We start from the raw sequence: 17,842 nt of genomic DNA, 5'->3' as shown, positions 1-17,842 counted from the left end.
ACAGTATATAGTACATTTCACAAGCTGACTAGGAGCGTTTGCATTGAATACCACGATGATTGAAATTAGACTATAACTACTGGTGTTTGATGAACACTACATGCTCCATCTGCCACTTGGTGCATTGGAAATCTGTACTTTAAATGTAAAAGAAAGAATGCAATTTGGGGAAAAACCTGTTTAAGACAATTGTCACATCTGTAAAAGTTTGTGTAAGCTGCACAAAATGAAACAACAGCATGAGGCAGGTTTTGTTAGTTTAAAAATGCCTAATTACACATTAACCTGGCCAATTATTATCATTCAGACTAATTAATTCAGCAATCTCACACCTCTTCTTTATAATCCATCCACACAGTCACCCGAATGTCGGCTGTTTTGAACAAACAACTTCATAGTAATACATTTGCAATACAATGCAATACAACGATAAAAGAAAATCATAAAAGGCTGGCGGCGCTGACTGGTGTCTGTGTACCAACAATACTTAACAAATAAAAGCAACAGCAATCAAGACTGCGCTCACAAGGCTATTATTAGCAGGTTTAAAACAACAGATATGACAATCTGGGCAGTTTGTGTGTATGGTGGTGCGAGCATTTAGGCCTGAGCTGTTGAAGCCACAAAAGCCTACATTAGTGCAGATGTCAGTGGTGGAACCATCAGAGAGCAAACATGGGGAAACAGAGTAGCACATCCACAAAGCTCATCCATCTTGTAGTGCCCTTCAGACTATGACATGGTAATGATTTTCTGTCCTTTCCTTTGCTGAAGATCCCTTAGATCAGGTGTTGACACCTTTCTTCAAATGAAAGCCATGAAAATAATTTGAGATGTGACATCAGTGTCATGTTGTCTGCGAGGGACTCTGATTTGCTGGACGTGTTGAGGAGCGACAGGCTGCACGGGTGTAAATTCACACACACCGTAACCATAAAAGTGCAGCAGTGTGTAAGGCAGTTTAAAGGCAGCACAGCGATGCATGTTTTTACATACATATAAAACTAAATGGAAATCAACTGGGCATGTCTGGACACGCTTCTTAATGGCATTTTAGAAACCAAAGGCAAGAGCAGGTCTCTGCCTTCCCTGTAATAGAAATGGCTGCCTCACCACCTCCTTCACAGACAAGGTTATAGCGCTGAATGACTTGTGCAGCCTCTGCTGGGCCAGAAAGTAGAGATGTTAAGTAATTTTTATTGGTCTATAAGAAGCACCAAATGCTGCCATATTCAATCATATTCCTGGCTATCTGAACCTAACATGAACTGAGTAATTTCATATTTTCCACGGGTAGGCAGGGTCGACCCTGCTCTTCATCCAGGGAACTCTACTCAGTGAAACCAATCCTCACTCCATTTCTGGCACTCACTTCATTTTATCCCAATGTCACTGAAAGCAACATTTTTTTTTTTTTACAAAGCAATCCATTTAAATAAAACTGTACATAAACTAAACAACACAATCTGTAACACACCTCCTCTTTCATCACACTCTTCATCATTATTGCTACCAAATTGAATTTTTATTCCCCCCCAAAAGGGTCCACCTTCAGGTTGTTATAAACATTTATAAACATGGAACCTCATCACCACGTTTTCTGTGTGCAGCGATGTGCACCGACAATTTTAATTTTGAAGATAAAGATTCACATTATAATCATATGTGCAGTGCAAGCATAATTAATTATTGTGTTTGGTTATCTGTCAAAAAAAAAAAGAAGATAAAGTTACATTCAAGCATTTCTTTTTGACTCTGCGCACATGCACACAGAGACGTAACCGCAAACTCATTAACGAGAATATTCATATGAGATAATTCTTTAAAAACCTCTATTACATTGAGAGACAAAATGATATATAGCTTGCTTAATAGGGTTACCAGAATGATGAATGCTGATTGAAATAGGAAGCATGATTTGTGTTCGTTTCTATGCCAACTGACCATCCATGTTGTCTTTTTTATTGTTTTTTTTTTAAAGCATTTAGTTTCTTTTATGGGCACGACATGTAAATCATGTCAAGCAGAATCCTCCAGTGTGAGGGGAACTCATGCAGACTGGCCAACTGCTCTCGCGGCATCAAATACAATGCTTCAAATATCGAGGCAGTCTGTCCTGTACATTTTGAGATAATGTATCTCAGCGTTAATAATCTGACCTGATGGTGGTAGCTGCTTGAAAAAATTGCTTTTGTGGTGACACCACACGACAGCTTTTTTTTTGTTTTTTTATGAGTGACAGTAGGTAGTCCTCAATGTGTCCATGCACTTTCCGTGATTCAGAACACAACCAGTTAAATTTATTAGTCTTCCTTGTCACCATATTTATTATCAGTGCATACGTAATGATTACAATAGCTGATTGTTGCACAGTTGCGTCCTTTTCTTGGTGATATATCCTGTTTTGTGAGAAGCAACCACAACATTAGTTTCCAACTTTCAAGACTGAAAAAAGAAGCTAACATGGAAGTGGCAGGACCTCAAATGGCCACTTGAGGCTGACTTTAAAATGTAGTCAATCACTAGAGACCCATGTTATATCCCATCCATCCATTATCTATACACCGCTTAATCCTCACTAGGGTCGCAGGGGGCTGGAGTCTATCCCAGCTGACTTAGGGCGAAGGCAGGGGACACCCTGGACAGGTCGCCAGTCTGTCACAGGGCTACACTTAGAGACAGACAACCAAGCACACTCACATTCACACCTACGGACAATTTAGAATCACCAATTAACCTCAACATGTTTTTGGACTGTGTGGGAGGAAGCCGGAGAACCCGGAGAGAACCCACGCTGCACGGGGAGAACATACAAACTCCACGCAGAAAGATTCCGGTGCCCCCACCGGGACGCGAACCGGCAACCGAGGCAACAATGCTACCAACTGCGCCACCTTGCAGCCCACCCATGTTATAAACAACAGAAGTAAACATAGCATGGTACAGCATGGTACTAAAAAAGATTCTGGTCTCTAGAGCTAGTTTTCCGTTAATGATAACTGTACAGGGGAAGATTTTTTTTTTTTATGGCTCACTTGTTTAAACTGCATGAAGGCTTAAAGTTATGCATAATTACGAGTATGGTCCCTTTAAGTGACAGGTGGATGTCGTCATAGGGCAGGGTGATTTGCTATTTACAAAACTAAAATACATTAATCCACTTTTGGACTATGAAGACACATTTTTGAACCTTCTTCTTGGGTTTTCTTAATATCTTTCCGTGGCCACTCTACTGAGCTTTATGTATGCTGCAGGGAGCAACAAGGTCAGAGCTCAGAAACAAAATATATCTGCTCTGGTAACATACAATAGCATTTGTAATATCATAAAAATCTATTCCATAAAAGATGGCTACCCTGCTGCATCAGATTTTTCATCACAACCACAGTTCTAGCTCTGCAGTGAGATACCTCAGGTTCACTTTGAGAACATTTTGTGGAAAGTGGGAGTCGTGCAGTTGAATGCGTCATCAAGCAGCAGCCCTTACACGCACACAATTTAATCAGACTACCCACATGAGGTGAGTGTAATTGGGCACTGTTTTGGTAATATGCAGCACATCCCTCAAATTAGAGGCTGTAATTGGAACAAACATACTGGTCCTGCTGCCTTCAGATTGGCTGCAGAGATTTAATCAGCTGAGAGACTGGGCCTTATCCATTCTGCAAGACGTTTTGTATGACGACTAACCCTTTAATACAATGTAGTGCACACTGTGTTCACAGGTTATAATGCGCATGCAGTAGTTGAAGAATGCTGAAAAACACAAAAAAATTGCATACAATAAATAAATAAATCCACGCCATTATATGTGAAGACGGGAGAAAACCACATGTATAGACCTAGCATCTGTGCAAAGATGTAATCTGTGTAGGCAGTGATGCAGGAATATTTTTGGATACCAAAATTGCCCCGCGCTGTCCAAATTAAATAAGCACTCGCAGTCATGGCAAGCTTGAATGGTCACAGGCAAAAAAAAAAAATTCACTGCCACTTCGCTGGCACAAGCTCAGTGAGTTTCATCTGTGCAGCACAAAAATCTGAGCTCTAAATACAGTTATTTATTAATAACTGCAAAATAGTTGAGCTGTGGGAGTCAGCCTTTACTCACTGTAATTAACTGTATTTTTCATGAAATGCATAAAAGGATTTTGATGGAACCGTTCAGTCATTTTTATGACTGAAAATGAAAGATGTAAACATTAAAAGGGATTTGTGCATAAAATATAAACTTACCCTCACAGGAACAAGCAGAAATTTGATCATGGATTTGTTCTACATGATTGCAGCTTATGTGATTATTCATGCAGAATACCATCATATTTCCAACAAACAATGCTCAATCAAGCTGCAACCAAGGCTCCAATACCCAGTGCATCATTTTGTCTGCCTCTTAGAAAGTCTTCTTGTTGAGTTGTTTTTGTTGTATTTAAAGCAGCCTCTTTTTTAATGACATTGTAATGAGTGCCAATTATCTTGAAGGTTATGTTTTTGCAGAGTGTCTTTAAAAGTAAAAATGTTTTATTTTTATTAATGAGAGGCGCTCTGTCTTAGAATTAAAAAAAAAAAAAAAAGAAAGGCTGTGCATGGTGTGGGTAAAGCTGGTGTGATGCAGGAACAATATCAAGAGCCAAACAGAACATTTAATTCAACCAGAAAATATGAACATGAATAACATGTTCTTCATCCATGAATAATGGCTTAATAAAAGCTGCATGGCACATTCAGGAGTATAGAGATGAATGTTGAATTGATACGCCAGTTTTCATGAGAAGTCTATGTCACATACAAATGTTGTCACCATAACAGCCTTTGCAGCCTGTTACCGACGTCCCATCACCTTCATATTAGAGACTACGAGATGTGTCAGAGAAGTTCCAGGACTGGTGTCACAAAAGATATATTTCAAACCCAAACCACAAACTACAAGTTTTCCCCTTCAGACGATCAACCAGCAGGGCAACAAAGAGATCCTGCGGTGTTTGCTTTGTTCAGTGAGCGAGACGAGGCGAGAGTTGTGGCAGGACAAGTGGCTGCTTCACCATGACAACGCGCCTGCTCACAATGCCCTGAGCATCTGACAGTTCCTGGCTGAGAAGAACATCGTCGTGCTGGAGTAACCTCTCTACTCATCCCACCTGGCTCCGTGGGATTTTTTCCTCTTCCCCAAGCTCAAGGGGGTCATCAAGGGGACCCATTTTGAAGACGTGGACGACATCAAGATGGCTGTGAGGACAGATCTGCGGAGGATCCCAGAAGAATCCTTCCAGGAGTGCATGGCAGAGAAGGCTGGGAAGGTGTGTTAGACTCCAGGGGGGTTACTTAGAAGTAGTTTGTAGTTACGAAATATATCTTTTGTGACACCAGTCCTGAAACTTTTCTGACATACCTCATATGTATTGCATAAAATGAACACAGGCGTGCTGTTTGACCAAGCAGCTTCTACATTTAAGTAATACTTTTCATAATTTTTTTTTTAAGTCGATAGATAAAAATTATGAAAAATTGTAGAAGTAAAAGAAATTGTTTTGTGTACGGGTAATGTCCTTCCAAAAACTTCATGATCATGGTCAGATTTGCAAAAACAGAACTGATGCAAATACACACCATATCTCTAATGCTTAAATATACCACATGTCTAAAAAGTACACAATAATATCTTATGTCCATTCACTGTGATTGTGCTCAGACGTCCTGTGAAATTTGCCTCCACCACAGCAGAGGCCACTGTGAGCCAATTTAAACTGTCTGCTGTGAACTACACGGCCGTCTAGGGACCGTATCATTGTGGCTTTCATACATGTAACATCCATGTTAGCTAAATAAACATGGAATGCAAATCTCAGCAGCTGCCAAATAACACGTCCCCATAAGGTTCTCTTCTGACTCCTGGAATAATGACAGACATTTCCTTGCCCATTCTGGTCTGACATTGTGAATCATCACAGTCACTTGGTCTGAGGAAGAAACAGATAATGGATAATGGAAAACACCTGCATCCACTTTGGAACTTTATTTCTGGAGATCCATGAATCAAATACTTTAGTACATATTTGGGCCACTTTGTTTGAATTTGAGACATTTAAGTATGACCTAAGCTAAAGTGTGACTTGACAGCTCCAATCAGCAGAGCATCCATCCCTTACAATCACAAAGGACACATCACATAAAACAGAAGGAGGAATCAAATGGTGCTATCAGCACACTTTATCAGCTTTGACATGACTGAGTAAATCTGACACCCACTCAATGATCCACATTTGAAAACCTCATCGCAAAATTGTAAAAGACATTTCTATAATTGTCTGAAATGCTCTGCCTAAAACATAATGATCAAGAACAGAAAAGAGTTCACCTTCAGAGACAGAGCGCATCAAGAATGTCTAATAAGTCTAATAGCTCTAAATGTCCGTAAACTCCAGACTTTGGATAATTTATCATCATTCATGAACCTGACAAAGAATACTGCGAGCACAACTCTATCTCCCAAAAAAAAAACATTCTGAGTCCATCCAACCAACCAAATGAGGAGGATGGAGGTCTGGGTCGACAACAGGACTCTGACCCAGGAGACGAGGGTTTGCCCCCCATGTGGGATGATTTTTCTTAAAATTAAGTTTTCTTCTCACTTGTATATTTTCAATTTTTACTGACGGTTTGCTTAGGTTTAGGCACAACTACATGGTTACATTTAGTAAATAGTCACTTTGGTTGAAACTTTCACAGCAACAAATAAATGTTAAAAGCTGGGTTAAGTTTAGGCAACAAAACTTCTTGGTTAGGTTTAGGAAAATATCATAGTTTGGGTTGAAATACAAACATTTCACAACACGTTTGTAGCTTGTCCTCCTTTTTCTGGATTATCAAGATGACAAGTCTTGTATCATGCAATATATGACTGATTGGCTGCAAAGGAACATCAGTAAAGCAAAAAAAAACTAAAGGGCCCTCAGTAGAGGGACATAGTTGCCTAATGTATGCATGTTTACCTGATTGTGTGTTTTATTGTGCACCTACTTGAGGATGAACTTGCCTTGAATTAGCCTTAAAATGACACATTATGTAACAAGAGCTTAGTCCATCATGTAACATACATATTTTGCATGGAGGGGAAGTGTTTTGCTGTAATTTACGCCTACAGCTAAGCACCTCAGATGTATGACCTTAACTTTGACCTTGACCTTTTGTCCAAGGTCAAATGTCACATCAACAATATGGGTTCCTATCTGATTGTAATAAAAAATATATATGTTTATCTTACACCTTATCCAAGTTATAATGAATCAAAAATTTGTGATGATTTAAGATATTCAGTGTGACCTTGACCATCTCAGGGTCACATGTTGCATCACCAGTTTGTAGGCCTCGAATGTCTTCCTAAGTTGGTAAACTAAACTTATCTGTTTTTGTGCATTTTCAGTCATACAGAGCTGTTTTTGGGAAATGCGACCTTTAACCTCTGTAGTATGCATGTATTGACTCCAAAATCGATCACTCCGAGAAGGGACCATACTGAGGTCATGTATGAAGTTTCAGGTTCAAACTCCTCTTCTGTGAAGCGCTAGACTGTTAGCAGACAATAAAAAACACACACACACACAAAAACAAACACACGATGACTCTATAGTTGCCCTTCGATAGGCATCTATAATAAGAAAGGTATGTTGATTAGACTTATATTTGTGACAAAGAAATGTCATGTTTTCCTCAGAACATAACTCACAGTCTACTTTAGTTGTAGAGGAACATACTTTTTTGAGCTATGAAGTCATACTTTGCCTTAGAAGTCATTATGACGTCTGGTAGTTTGTGTTAACTTCTCCAGTACGCTTAAACTGACTCACAGTACTACCAGCTGTTCTGGACAGAACAATTCTGAGGAAATCCTCCATAGAATCATAGCAGAAAGTTATATTAAAAGTCACAGCTTTTTTGTCTTGTGTGTGCTTAAAGGATAACTTTTTTTGTACTTCTAAGATATGCAGAACTTGTCCATTTGATTTATTGATTTGCAAAACTGAATTTATATCTAATTAATATTTTAGTGGTGTTCCATATTTGTATCCCATACTGCATCTGTTAGTGATTCGTAGGCGTTTGTAAAACATGTTTGTTCCACCGTTTTACTCATCCCCTATCACGCATGTGAAAAGGTTCAAAGAAACCACAATAGGTTTAGCTACTCTGACGCAGTCTCTTATCTGTTTGATCAGCTAATTGCTTAACCTTTTAACTAATAATGTATTTATTTTGTGGATGGCAAAAGTCAAGTCTAGCCAAGTTACATGAAAGGAAAAAAACAAAACAGAGGAAGCCTTATTACTTGAAGTCCCTACTACTACTCATATTTAATTTAACAAGCATTCCTCACTTAAACCAAATGATATTGCATTCACATTGATTTCTGCTTTCCAAGCTCTCAGCCAAACACCCACTCCCTGTGCTGCTTATTTAAACATGGAAAACATTCCTTTTACACAACCCCAGGCCTAAGGTTTTCAAGTAAATACCACTCACATATTCCCTTTTATTACACAATAAATAGGCAACCTAATTTGAGCCACAGCATGAAGAAAACATGAATGTGATAGAAATGCAGCACAGTTACCACCACATACTGTAGCTTACTTAAAATTCACTCTTCTGTTGTTTTCTCTGTTAAAATTCTCATGCATCAGGGCTTTGTGTGCACAAAAGTCTGCACATTATCCAAATGCTGAAAAACACATTTAATAGAGACTATAATCACCAGTGACATAATGAATTTGCAAAGGTTTTGGATGCCATCTGGTGAAGTGGTAATTTAAGGTCCGTCCCACTTGATTCACAACTGATGAATTCATTTATTTAGAGGGCTCAATCAACACGAGAATTTTTCTGCCGTATGAATGCATACATTTCTCCATTGACTGACTTCTTCTATACAGACTACCATCTGTGCATTCAGCCATGATTAACAGAGGAGAAACAAGAAAAGCATTATTATGCTACTTTTTCATACTTTTCACTAATCTTTGCCAATTTTCTAGTAAATTATTGAAATTATTAACCTTGTAGGCCTCTAAAAATGAAACATTTTTGTTGCTGTTTGAGGCTGAATGTTCTCTTGGTTTTCACTGTGTTTTGGTCTAGTCATAGACGCCATATAAAAAATGGATACAGCCTTGGGCCCTGAAAGGTGAAGCCAATGCAAAAGTGCCCACAGACCTTCATTCTCGCTAACAGCCAGCAGGCGGTGACTCCTCTGGTTGTCAAATGTAGTGTCACTGTTTAGAACTTTGTGAGTCTGTGAGGTGTGTCACCTCAGTAAACACTTGTCTCATGAGGTGTTTTGAAACCTTTTTGAATACAACATGTAATTAGAGTATACATGCATTGGTGACCGCTACAGAGGTCAGAGGTCGCATTTCCCAAAAACATCTCTGTATGAGTGAAAATGCACAAAAACACATCAGTTTAGGATTCTAACTTAGGAAGACATTCGAGGCCTATAAAGTGGTGATGCAACATATGACCCTGAGACAAAGGTCAAGGTCACACTGAAGGTCTTAAATCATCACAAATTTTAAAACCATTATAACTTGGAAAAGGTGTAAGATAAACATATAGTGTCTTATTACAATCAGATAGGAACCCATATTGGTGATGTGACATACACAAGGCGTAGGCATAAGTTAAAGCAAAACACTTCCCCTCCATGCAAAATATGTGTGATACATGATAGAGTAAGCTCTTGTTACATTACATCATTTTAAGACAAAATCAAGGCAAGTTCATCCTCAAGTAGGTGCACAATAAAACACACAATCACGGCTTAAGACATGGTAGCATACTGTCCACCAGCTTGTTGATGGTGTCAGTGGGCAGGACGTCCCAGTCTTCAGTCAGATCCCAAAGTCAGAGTTGGTTTCACCTGGTAACTGGGACTCAGTATGTAATCATTGCACCTGGTCAGAAGTGATCACTGATGTGTATAAACAGAAATAAAAAGAGGAATGTGTCTGAAAACAGAAATCATTCCACATTTATGGGCAGTGTATGTGGTTGTTTGTTCTTGTCAGTGTGCGACCGTCTACATAATAACATTGCTGATCTCATCTCAGCAGCACAGACCTTTAGGATTGCAAACATCTTGAAATTCATTTCCTTACAGGATGATTTTTTGCACCTCCACGGCTCATATACAGCAAGAAGGGAATGTGTGTGTAGACACTCCTAAAGTGGCTACTTACACCATCTCCTTCCCCGCAAAATGTGTTTCTCAAAATGATTGACAACAGGTTGCCAGTCGACTGTTTGAAGAATCAAGATTCATTTAAAATCTCTTAAATGTGTTGTTTACTTTCCACCAAGCAGTGCGAGCATTTTAGCTGGAATACAGATGAGCAGTTTTTATGACTTGAATGCTGCAACACACTGCAGGTCTGTCCCATGTGCTAGAATAACAGAGCATTTCTCCCACATGTATGTAAACCGCACATCTAACATGTGACACAGTCTGGTGACACATTATAGATTAGTAAATTAGGAGAGGGTGACTGTGGCCGTTCTTTTGAACCGTCATCAATTTCCTGTGAGCTTAAGGCTTTAGCGGTAGCATTTTCATGTTACAAAGTGAACATGTTCTAATCACAAGTGCTGTCACTGGATTGGAGCAATTTCCTGTGGCTCTGTAAAGTATGAGGTTGCAAAGTAATTGAATTTGGGTCATAATTAAAAAGTGCAAGGAGCCATGTGATCTCTTCTCCCCCCTGCCTTTCATCTTTGTAATAGCATTGCAGTTTACGTCGAGAGGCAAAGTTTTCATCGCTGAAATTAGTGATTTATAGTTGGTCTTCCATGCCTTTACGTGCCATGTAAGGCACAGCAACACCCATATTAAATTGGATATGCAGTTTAATCTGACATTGAGAAGAACAAAACACAAATTAGTTGGGGATCAGTCATATAGAGAGTTCTGTAGGAAAATAGGCTACAAAAGTCACATTAATAACAAGGCTGGTATCAGTTTGCTGCTGTAATATTCACCTTCGTTTTCTTGAGTTGAGCAAAATAGTACTTTCCATTCCTCGTGTGAAGAGAATGTGATTTCCATTTCTCTCTACAACCATGGTTAACATGTCTCCAAGGTTCCTTGAAGGCCCAACCCTGATATTTCCCACTTCACAACTGCTGTGATATTTCAATCAACACAATATCATTAGACAGCGCTGCAACTGTAGAGTTGTAACCTCTGAATTTTTCTGAACAGTGAGGGTGTAGGCGGAAGAGCACATCTCATTATTGAGTACTATGAGGAAACCAACTCAAAGAGTCAATGGGGGAGAGATATGACAGAGAATATGAAACAATGTAACTGATTGCTGCATAGATAATGGAAGAAACTGTAGGAAATTAAATTATAATACACTGGGGAAAAAAAGATGCCACAGTGATGAACAGGGATGAATATGGCCGGGGTGGCTGTCGACATGCAGCGCCTCTCTGCCATACATGATAATTGTGGTGAAGACAGGATTAGCTGTCACATGTTTTATCAGAGCCCTGTGGTTTTGTTTGATGCTTGCGCTGTCGGTTGTTTGCAAGCTGGTGATATGTGGAGATACTACAGCTGCACTCAGTGTAAGTACCTGAATAACAGCATCAGCAAATGTGGAAAATGTTGACTCAACCGGACTGCAGCTTCCAACTTTAAGTAAAGTGTATTTTTTGTTGTCACTTTTACTCATGCTATTTGTCACCACCTATTATTCAGCATGATTACCTGTCTGCTCTACACTATATTGTCGTAAACAACCGTCATGCAGCCGATGTCACATTCGGCATGCTTCATGGCTCGTGTTTTCCCCATTTGCAAACTGCAGGTTCCAGAAACTGATCACGAATGTGGTGGGGGAAATGTTGCCGGGCGTTTGTTTCGGTGTTCTGTGATTGGGTTTGACACAACATCGCTCAACATTCACCTTCTTTATTTTACTTTTATTAAACTTGTATTGTCTTCTCATTGTCAGACAAATGAAGCAAGTTAGTTGCGGATGTCGTGCAGTTTAGTTCTAGTTTTCTTTCTTTTGATAACTTTTTGGTCTTTTTTTTAAGTCTGCGTTTCTTCTGTTAGATTTTGTTTTCATTTTTTTCAACATTGTGAGTCTGCAGCTTTCATCTCACCATGGTTACAGGTGATATTTTTATCTGTTGCAAGGTTAGTAGAGGAGGTACCAATTACTTGTTCACATATGCACAGCGACCATGTGTCTCTGCTCTGCAGTGCTGCAACTGATGATCAGTGGGAGTACAATTAGCGTTACATCCTCATCACTTGATAATTTTGCATGAGCAACCGAACTTTAAGTGTCAAGCTGCTGCTTACAGGTTTGTCATTTTCCTCAGCTGTTTTATGGTTGTTCCTTTATAATTCTGATTGTACTCTATAGATGGGTCTAGTCATGAATTTAGAACTTGTAATGCAACTATTAAGATCACATTAACAGCAGTACAACAGGTCAGCAGCTTCTGAACAAGAGCTATTATGAGGGAACTTAACAGGTGTACAGTGTGCATCTCCACAGCTGCTGCAGATGCTGCGGAGTAAGACTTTGAATTAAAACACTAATTCATTAATTTAACTGTCTTGAACATATGGTGTATCTTTATTTGTTGATGAAAAAATATTTTATAATACTTTAAATGTGGTTAGCATCGTTGCCTCGCAGGTAGAAGATCCCCGGTTTGCATCCTGGTTAGGACACCTGGGATCTTTCTGTTTGGAGTTTGCATGTTCTCCCCGTGCAGCGTGGGTTCTCTCCGGGTTCTCCGGCTTCCTCCCACAGTCTGAAAATATCCATCCATTATCTATACACCGCTTAATCCTCATTAGGGTCGCGGGGGGGCTGGAGCCTATCCCAGCCGACTTAGGGGACACCCTGGACAGGTCACCAGTCTATCACAGGGCTACACTTAGAGACAGACAATTTAGAATCACCAATTAACCTCAACATGTTTTTGGACTGTGTGGGAGGAAGCCGGAGAACCCGGAGAGAACTCACGCTGCACGGGGAGAACATGCAAACTCCACGCAGAAAGATTCCGGTGTCCCCACCGGGACGCAAACCAGCAACCGTCTTGCTGCGAGGCAACAGTGCTAACCACTGCACCACCTTGCAGCCCATCTGAAAACATGTTGAGGTTAATTGGTGATTCTAAATTGTCCGTAGGTGTGAATGTGAGTGTGCTTGGTCGTCTGTCTCTAAGTGTAGCCCTGTGATAGACTGGTGACCTGTCCAGGGTGTCCCCTGTCTTCACCCTAAGTCAGCTGAGATAGACTCCAGGCCCCCACGACCCTAATGAGGATTAAGGTGTATAGATAATGGATGGATGGATGGATGGATGGATGAACTTTAAAATATTATTTTTATTTACTTTTAATTTTCTGAAAGATTTGTCATCAACAATTGTATTTTTTTTTAAACATCATAGTAACAATGTACCACCAAGATCAAGTGTGTGTGAACTGAGGGACCAAAGTAAAGGCAATGAGAGATGGATATTTACAAGATCAGATGGATTTATTGTAGCATCACACAAAATTAGGAATCAACACACACACACACACACACAAACATACGTGTATGAAGCCAGCTGGCCAACTGAGAGTGGAATCAAACAGACTGTGACATTTGTTTATTTTTTTTGTATCTGTGTTTCAAGCCCACTCATTTGTGTGCCACCGTGAATATTCCCACTCCTCCAGATGGCCAGACTGCCCCTGGTTCTGTAGGTTCTTCTGTCTTAGTGGCAGGATTAACTGCTGCTGCCTTTTTTTCTCTATCGCGCAGATACTTTTTAAGTCATTACTGAAACCTGCAAAAAATTGGCAAGAGACATCAGAGTGCAGATGGGCAGTCAACTGAAGCAACCTGCCAATCAGCAGTGAACAACAAAATACAGGATCCTGTTCCATCAGCCTTTATTTAGGACTTTTCTGCTCCACTGCCCCTCTTCTTCATGAGATGGAAATTATTTGTCTCGTTTTGATTAGCTTGGTGAGATCCTGTAGGAATATATCCGTCCTCACTGATGCGCTCATGTTATGACCATTATTTTCATTATAAAACAACTCATCTCACAGACACACAAAAACATGTGAAGTTCATTGGCGTCTTTTTTTTTTTTTAAGACTAACAGATGGTTGGGGCTCTTTTTATTTAGACATATGCCATCATTCTCAAACCTAACCCCTACACAATATGCTTAAACCATGTATTCATGATGGGATGTTCAGCAGTAGATGCCAAACATGTCATCCCATTACAGGACTTTAATGATTAGCATATCCGATACAACACTTAACTCAAGAAATTTGCAAAATGTAATCACAAACCTATTGAGCTGGAGAAGGAGGCTCAGAAAATGGAAATGGGGGTTTATTGTAGACCTGTCATTCTTTTGATGCATTGCCATTATGTGTACATCAAATACTGAGACAGCTAAGTCATTTGTTTCAATCAAGGCACAGCCTTCGCTGTTCCTTTCTTAATTTCTGTTATAAATTCTCTAATAGATTCTGATGTAAGCACTTGTGGCCAGCCAATACACCCTGCTCGGTTTGACCTCTATTAATTTGTGGCAGAACTGTTCGGACTTAAATCTAAAAGATAGAAGCCTAGCATTGCCAATCTCTTGACATCTGTAAAATTATTTTTCGACCCGTATCTTATCTGGACCAGACACTATATATGTGTGTCTCGAAAGTGCAGATGAAAAAACAGACAGATGACAAATTAAAGGCAAATCGTGAACCCTTGACCATACACTGAGGGGATCTGGTGACTCTGTTATGCGGTGGGGGTATTTTACTGAACAGAATTATACCACCATCAAAACACTTTAAAGACTGGTGTTTCATCTCTCCAGTAGAGTTCCAGAAACTTGGAGACTCAACAACAAGGCACAGAAAAGCTGTTCTGGCTGGTTGCGGTGGCCATTTTTAAAAGAACTTTATGTTGTTCTGTTTTTTTTTTTTTCTTTAATTTGTCACCTGTCTGAATATAATTGCAGATGTTCTCTGTCTGTACTATATGACTTTTCTTATGTGAATTCTTTGCACAAAGCTTGTGTTTTATTGTCTCACAGCAATGAATCAAAGTACATTTCAAGTAAGATGTTGAGCCTGATCATCAGAAAAAGACCACTGAATAAAACCAGTTGAGTACAAAGTGATCCGAAGTAATCACAAATGTAAGTGTTGTTAATATATAAATAAAGTATTTTTCTATTCTATTCTATTCTATTCTATAGTCTGTATTGATGACAAATTTGCACATATAGACACTGTTTATTTATTGTTTTACCTTGATTTCTCAGTGACTATTGTTTGTAAAAACAGGAAACAGAGAGAATGAACCCATCAGTGCACATGCAGGTATTCATAATTGGTAGAAGTGAGTTTATATGTGCTTTGAACATGGTAAGTTCACACAGGTTCATATAGTTTAGTGGCAGATCAGTGACAGGCCTGCTTTTATTAGAAGAAAAAAAAGATATTTCCATGTACAAAACAACAGTTAAATGTAGTTATCAACTGCATTGACCCACCGGTGATGCCAGAGCTTTCATTAAATGTATATGTGCAGCTGTAAAGATGTATTCAAACAGACGCACGCAATTCATTGAGGTGATTCCCGTCTTGGTCTGCCTTCACATTAAACTTCCATTTTTTTTCTGTGTATGTTTTTAGGCCATCTGAAATTGCCACACTGACATGAATCCCTGGTGGACTCGCTTGCATCCTCCCCCCCTTTTTTTTTTTTATCTTTGTTGTTTGTTTATTTGGTTGGGTTTGCTTTCATCCTCTGTAATTTGCTTGTGGCAGATTGTTCATTTTCAGTCACAGAATAATTTGCTTTGCACAGCAATGCAAGATAGCTGTATTCAGGTGTGACTCATCTGAATATACAATGGCTAATGCTCGCCTTGAGTGGAATCCCAAGTTTTAGTCTGGAAAATCATGTAAAAGCCTCATGATTACTGTCGCCTAAGCCACTCTTCCCCAGTTTATAGTGTTGACAAACTGCCACAAAAAAAAAAATCTCTTATTTTATCCTCTGTCTAAGAGGCATATGTGTGATGATACTAAAGTATGTGTTTTTTTCTTAGAGCGTGGTTTATAGCAATTTTCCCTTAATAAATATATTTTAAAAAACAGTTTGGGCCTCTTTAAGGAAAACGAGATAAAAACATATTCATTTAAAAAAGGCTTTGAACACTGAATTCTGTCAAAAACACGTCCCCGATGTAACCCAGCCCCGCTTACCTCATCTGCCCTATCACATTACAGCATAACGGATTTTGCTCTGAACAGACAGCGTTCAGAAGTGTCCTGTTTAGTTTGAGGAAGTGGCATTCATTCAGCCATCCATGTCAGGCAGTGCAATCTAATCTGCACTTCTCTTGACATGTTGGCTTAAGCCTGTTGTGCACCATGTCATTTGGAAGTCAAAATCAATGTGGTTTAAGTGGAAGTTCCGATCCAGCAGCAATAACGGCAGCGACCCACCGGCCTCCTAAGTTCTTAACCCCTTGCCGCCTCTGTGTGCACCTGTTTGCACGAGGCATCATTTTCAATCAGCCTCACCTTTCCGATATGAAAAAAATCCACTTCGATCTAATACAGATCGCAACCTATAGCGATGTCTCTTAGGGGGTAAAAATTCCATTACCATGTAAAGCAGTTTCCATTTCTGTCCTCTTGCTTTAGTTTTACTGCCGATGCATTCAACAGGGTATGATTGAAAACCTTTTCCAATCCATGCACTTAGACTGGAGGACCTGTGTTAAATGGATCTATCGCTACCATACACTGGATTTTGTTGTTACCCTGCACATGCGAGGTGAAAGTGTTTTCGGTGCAGCATCACTGGGAGGTTTTTGTTTTTTGTTAGTTTGTTTTAAATGACTAGAAACATGTTGGATTTTCCATTTGCTACATCTGTTTATTGTGCTTTTGACCCCGAACAGATTGATTTAATGAATTACTTTTTGAATTCACTATTTGTTTAATTAGAAAATTTTAGTTTATTTGCAGTGTTTGATCCCACACAGCTGCAGCTTAAACTAACCAGCTTTGGCATTTGAGTAATTGCTGATAGAAACGCATTAGCAGTTCAATCTCACTGTGTTTGTATCCATCTGTATGCTATCAGGTATCCAGTGACTCAGCTTAAAGAAATGTCAGTAATTCATGAAAAACTGCAGCAACCTTTGACCACCTGTTGCCTCAGTTCTACATCCTGCTTTATGTGCCACATTTATGCATGTAAATTTAAGTTAAAGTCCCTCTTTAATTCATCCATCCATCCATCCATCCATCATCTATACACCGCTTAATCCTCACTAGGGTCGCGGGGGGGCTGGAGCCAACTTAGGGCGAAGACAGGGGACACCCTGGACAGGTCACCAGTCTATCACAGGGCCACACTTAGAGACAGACAACCAAGCACACTCACACCTATGGACAATTTAGAATCACCAATTAACCTCAACGTGTTTTTGGACTGTGTGGGAGGAAGCTGGAGAACCCGGAGAGAACCCACGCTGCACGGTGAGAACATGGAGACTCCATGCAGAAAGATTCCGGTGCACGCGAACCGGCAACCTTCTTGCTGCGAGGCAACAGTGCTACCAACTGCGCCACCTTGCAGCCCCTGTCAGTATATCAAAGCTACATATTTAAAAGTTTTGGGGGATTTTTTTAACATCAAAAGAATTGGTTCCTGACATGTAACTTGTGTTGTATCCTCTAGAATGTGCAGATGTATGCAGTCTAATCTACAGCTGCTCTCCTCAA

The sequence above is a fragment of the Stegastes partitus genome, unplaced genomic scaffold, assembly GCF_000690725.1.
Source record: "Stegastes partitus isolate 25-593 unplaced genomic scaffold, Stegastes_partitus-1.0.2 Scaffold200, whole genome shotgun sequence".
Classification (NCBI taxonomy): domain Eukaryota; kingdom Metazoa; phylum Chordata; class Actinopteri; family Pomacentridae; genus Stegastes; species Stegastes partitus.
The sequence above is the reverse complement of the archived record's forward strand: the minus strand, read 5'-3'. Positions refer to the sequence as shown.